Source organism: Triticum aestivum, chromosome 5A (genome assembly GCF_018294505.1).
Source record: "Triticum aestivum cultivar Chinese Spring chromosome 5A, IWGSC CS RefSeq v2.1, whole genome shotgun sequence".
NCBI classification, from domain to species: domain Eukaryota; kingdom Viridiplantae; phylum Streptophyta; class Magnoliopsida; order Poales; family Poaceae; genus Triticum; species Triticum aestivum.
In genome coordinates this window covers 344445005-344450822 of record NC_057806.1, presented here as the reverse complement: position 1 = coordinate 344450822, position 5818 = coordinate 344445005, and positions in this window count along the sequence as shown.

Genomic DNA, 5818 nt, shown 5'->3' with positions numbered 1-5818 from the left:
AATTCTGAAATTTTTAGTAACTTCAAACAAAAGTGAACCAACTTCAATAAAACTGATAGCAACTACTCCTACAAGTGCCTAGAGCCTATATCAAGCATTAGAACTACTTGGAACCATATAAATTTGACATGCAAGCTCAAGAACATGGTCACCTATGCAGCACAAATTTGCAAAGAATAAAGCACTAGAACAAAAACTAATTGGACCAATGGAGGAGTCACATACCAAGGAACAATCTCCCCAAGCAGTTTTGCGAGAGGTGCTTTGAGCAAGGAGATCGAAAATCACAGCAAAAGTGGCTGGAACTCGTGCTTGAGTTGGTTTTTCGGGTTTGTGTGAGACAGAGGAAGAAGATGGGTGCTGGGATAAGTGGAGGAGGGCCACCGTGGGCCCACGAGGCAGGGGGCGCGCCCTAAGGGGGGGCGCCCACCACCCTCGTGGCCAGGTGGCAGCTCCTCCCGCGGTAATTTTTGCACAGTAAATCCTCAAATATTCCCGAAAAAATCATATTAAATTGGCATGGCATTCTGAGGACTTTTATTTTCGGGATATTTTTATATTGCACGGATAAGTCAGGAAACAGACAGAAAATACTATTTTTACTTTATTTAATATAAATAACAGAAAGTAAAAGTGGGGTACAGAAGGTTGTGCTTCTAGTTTCATCCATCTCATGCTCATCAAAAAGAATCCACTAACAAGGTTGATCAAGTCTTGTTAACAAACTCATTCCGATAATCATGAAACCGGAGAAATTTCGAATAACACTAAGTTACCTCAACGGGGATATGCACATCCCCAATAATAAGTATATCATATTTCTTCTTGACAGTAGGAAGAGGAAATTCAAAACCTCCAAATATAATCGATGGAATTTTTCCAATAGAGTTGATACTATGAACTTGAGGTTGTTTCCTCGGAAAGTGTACCGTATGCTCATTACCATTAACATGAAAAGTGACATTGCCTTTGTTGCAATCAATAACAGCCCCTGCAGTATTAAGAAAAGGTCTTCCAAGAATAATAGACATACTATCATCCTCGGGAATATCAAGTATAACAAAGTCCGTTAAAATAGTAACGTTTGCAACCACAACAGGCACATCCTCACAAATACCGACAGGTATAGCAGTTGATTTATCAGCCATTTGCAAAGATATTTCAGTAGGTGTCAGCTTATTCAAGTCAAGTCTACGATATAAAGAGAGAGGCATAACACTAACACCGGCTCCAAGATCACATAAAGCAGTTTTAATATAATTTCTTTTAATGGAGCAAGGTATAGTAGGTACTCCGGGGTCTCCAAGTTTCTTTGGTATTCCACCCTTAAAAGTATAATTAGCAAGCATGGTGGAAATTTCAGCTTCCGGTATCTTTCTTTTATTAGTAATGATATCCTTCATATATTTAGCATAAGGATTTGTTTTGAGCACATCAGTTAATCGCATACGCAAAAAGATAGGCCTAATCATTTCAGCAAAGCGCTCAAAATCCTCATCATCCTTTTTCTTGGATGGTTTCGGAGGAAAAGGCATGGGTTTCTGAACCCAAGGTTCCCTTTCTTTACCATGTTTCCTAGCAACAAAGTCTCTTTTATCATAACGTTGATTCTTTGATTGTGGGTTATCAAGATCAACAGCAGGTTCAATTTCTACATCATTATCATTACTAGGTTGAGCATCATCATGAACATCATCATTAATATTTTCATTAGGTTCATGTTCATTACCAGATTGTGTTTCAGCATCAGACATAGAAATATCATTTGGATTATCAGGTGGTTCAGCAATAGGTTCACTAGAAGTTTGCACAGTTCTATCATTTTTCTTCTTCTTCTTTTTAGAAGAACTAGGAACATCAATATTATTTCTTTGAGAATCTTGCTCGATTCTCTTAGGGTGGCCTTCAGGATACAAAGGTTCCTGAGTCATTCTACCAGTTCTAGTAGCCACTCTAACAGCATAATCATTTTTCTTACTATTCATTTCATCAAGCACTTCTTTTTGAGCCTTAAGTACTTGTTCTACTTGAGTGGTAACCATAGAAGCATGTTTGCTAACAAGTTTAAGTTCACCTTTAATATTAGCCATATAATCACCCAAGCGTCTAATCATATAAGCATTTTCTTTTAATTGTCTACCAAAATAAGCATTGAAGTCGTCTTGCTTAAACATAAAGTTATCAAACTCATCCAAGCACTGACTAGCAATTTTAGTAGGAGGGACTTCAGCTTTATCATATCTATAGAGAGAATTTACCTTTACTACCTGTGTCGGGATATCGGGATCAGGAGGTTCTTCAGTAAATAAAGAATTAAGATCATATGTTTCTTCAACAGGCGGTGAATTAAGACCATGTATTTCTTCAATAGGAGGTAAATTCTTAACGTCTTCAGCTTTAATACCTTTTTCTTTCATAGATTTCTTTGCCTCTTGCATATCTTCGGGACTGAGGAAATAGAACACCTCTCTTCTTCGGAGTTGGTTTAGGAATAGGCTCAGTAATTGGAGCAGGAGTTGGCTCAGGAGCTGGCTCAGGAGGTGCCCAATTATTTTCATTTGTCAACATATTATTCAATAGAATTTCAGCTTCATCCGGTGTTCTTTCCCTGAAAAGAGAACCAGCACAACTATCCAGGTAATCTCTGGAAGCATCGGTTAGTCCATTATAAAAGATATCAAGTATTTCAGGTTTCTTAAGAGGATGATCAGGCAAAGCATTAAGTAACTTGAGAAGCCTCCCCCAAGCTTGTGGGAGACTCTCTTCTTTAATTTGCACGAAGTTGTATATTTCCCTCAAAGCAGCTTGTTTCTTATGAGCAGGGAAATATTTAGCAGAGAAGTAATAAATCATATCCTGGGGACTACGCACACAACCAGGATCAAGAGAATTAAACCATATCTTAGCATCACCCTTTAATGAGAACGGAAATATTTTGAGTATATAAAGTAACGCGATCTCTCATCATTAGTAAACAGGGCAGCTATATCATTTAACTTAGTAAGATGTGCCACAACAGTTTCAGATTCATAGCCATAAAACGGATCAGATTCAACCAAAGTAATTATATCAGGATCAACAGAGAATTCATAATCCTTATCAGGAACACAAATAGGTGAAGTAGCAAAAGCAGGGTCGGGTTTCATTTTATCTCTAAGTGATTCTTTGTTCCATTTAACTAATAACCTCTTAAGCTCATATCTATCTTTGCAAGCTAAAATAGCGGCAGAAGATTCCATATCAAAAAGATAGCCCTCAGGAATAACAGGCATATTTTCATCATCACTATCATCATCGTATTCAGATTCAATAATTTCTTTTTCTCTAGCCCTAGCAATTTGTTCATCAAGAAATTCACCAAGGGGCACAGTAGTATCAGGCATAGAAGCAGTTTCATCATAAGTATCATGCATAGCAGAAGTGGCATCATCAATAACATGCGACATATCAGAACGAATAGCAGAAGCAGGTGTAGGTGTCGCAAACTTACTCATAACAGAAGGTGAATCAAGTGCAGAGCTAGATGGCAGTTCCTTACCTCCCCTCGTAGTTGAGGGATAGATCTTGGTTTTTGGATCTCTCAAGTTCTTCATAGTGTCCAGCAGATATAAATCCCAAGTGACTCAAAGAATAGAGCTATGCTCCCCGGCAACGGCGCCAGAAATTAGTCTTGATAACCCACAAGTATAGGGGATCGCAACAGCTTTCGAGGGTAGAGTATTCAACCCAAATTTATTGATTCGACACAAGGGGAGCCAAAGAATATTCTCAAGTATTAGCAGCTGAGTTGTCAATTCAACCACACCTGGAAACTTAGTATCTGCAGCAAAGTGTTTAGTAGCAAAGTAATATGATAGTGGTGGTAGCAGCAACAAAAGTAAAGACAGCAAAAGTAATGTTTTGGTATTTTGTAGTGATTGTAACAGTAGCAGCGGGAAAGTAAATAAGCGTAAACCAGTATATGGAAAACTCGTAGGCACCGGATCAGTGATGGATAATTATGCCGGATGCGGTTCATCATGTAACAGTCATAACATAGGGTGACACAGAACTAGCTCCAATTCATCAATGTAATGTAGGCATGTATTCCGTATATAGTCATACGTGCTTATGGAAAAGAACTTGCATGACATCTTTTGTCCTACCCTCCCGTGGCAGCGGGGTCCTATTGGAAACTAAGGGATATTAAGGCCTCCTTTTAATAGAGAACCGGAACAAAGCATTAGCACATAGTGAATACATGAACTCCTCAAACTATGGTCATCACCGGGAGTGGTCCCGATTATTGTCACTTCGGGGTTGCCGGATCATAACACATAGTAGGTGACTATAGACTTGCAAGATAGGATCAAGAACTCACATATATTCATGAAAACATAATAGGTTCAGATCTGAAATCATAGCACTCGGGCCCTAGTGACAAGCATTAAGCATAGCAAAGTCATAGCAACATCAATCTCAGAACATAATGGATACTAGGGATCAAACCCTAACAAAACTAACTCGATTACATGATAAATCTCATCCAACCCATCACCGTCCAGCAAGCCTACGATGGAATTACTCACGCACGGCGGTGAGCATCATGGAATTGGTGATGGAGGATGGTTGATGATGACGACGGCGACGAATCCCCCTCTCCGAAGCCCCAAACGGACTCCAGATCAGCCCTCCCGAGAGGTTTTAGAGCTTGGCGGCGGCTCCGTATCATAAAACGCGATGATTTCTTCTCCCTGATTTTTTCTCTTCGAAAGCAAATATATAGAGTTGAAGTTGGCGTCGGAGGGCATCCAGGGGGCCCACGAGGTAGGGGGCGCGCCCTGGGGGGGCATCCCCCACCCTCGTGAGAAGGGTGTGGGCCCCCTGGTCTTCATCTTTGGCGAGGATTTTTTATTATTTTTTCTAAGATGTTCCGTGAAGTTTCAGGTCATTCCGAGAATATTTGTTTTCAGCACATAAAACAACATGGCAATTCTGCTGAAAACAGCGTCAGTCCGGGTTAGTTCCATTCGAATCAAACAAGTTAGAGTCCAAAACAAGGGCAAAAGTGTTTGGAAAAGTAGATACGACGGAGACGTATCAGTGTTAGACTCCGTTGAGGAACGCACTAATCTGGGTTTAATGCCGCTCATTATAAGACCGTTTGCTCGCTCGACTTGGCTGTTGGTTTGTGGGTGATAGACTGAAGCATAATCGAGCTTGATGCCCATTTTGCTGCACCAAAGTTTTACCTCATCGGCTGTGAAGTTTGTGTCGTTATCAGTGATGATGCTGTGGGGGACGCCATAACGGTGTACGACCTGAGATATGAAGTCTATCGCTGGTCTGGATTCGGCTGTTTTAACAGGCTTGGCCTCTATCCATTTGGTGAATTTATCCACCATGACCAGTAAGTATTTTTCTTGTGGGTTCCCCCTTTAAGGGGTCCAACCATGTCAAGCCCCTAGACTGCGAAGGGCCACGTAATGGGGATTGTTTGAAGGGCGGTGGGTGGCATGTGGCTTTGATTTGCAAAGAGCTGGCAACCGGCGCAACGTTGGATGTGACACCCTGGATTCAATCGTACACTAATCATACACGCAAATGTATACGATCAAGATCAAGGACTCACGGGAAGATATCACAACACAACTCTAGACACAAATTAAAATAATACAAGCTTTATATTACAAGCCAGGGGCCTCGAGGGCTCGAATACATAAACTCGAATACACAAGAGTCAGCGGAAGCAACAATATCTGAGTACAGACATAAGTTAGACAAGTTTGCCTTAAGAAGGCTAGCACAAAAGCATCTACGATCGAAAAGGCAAGGCCTC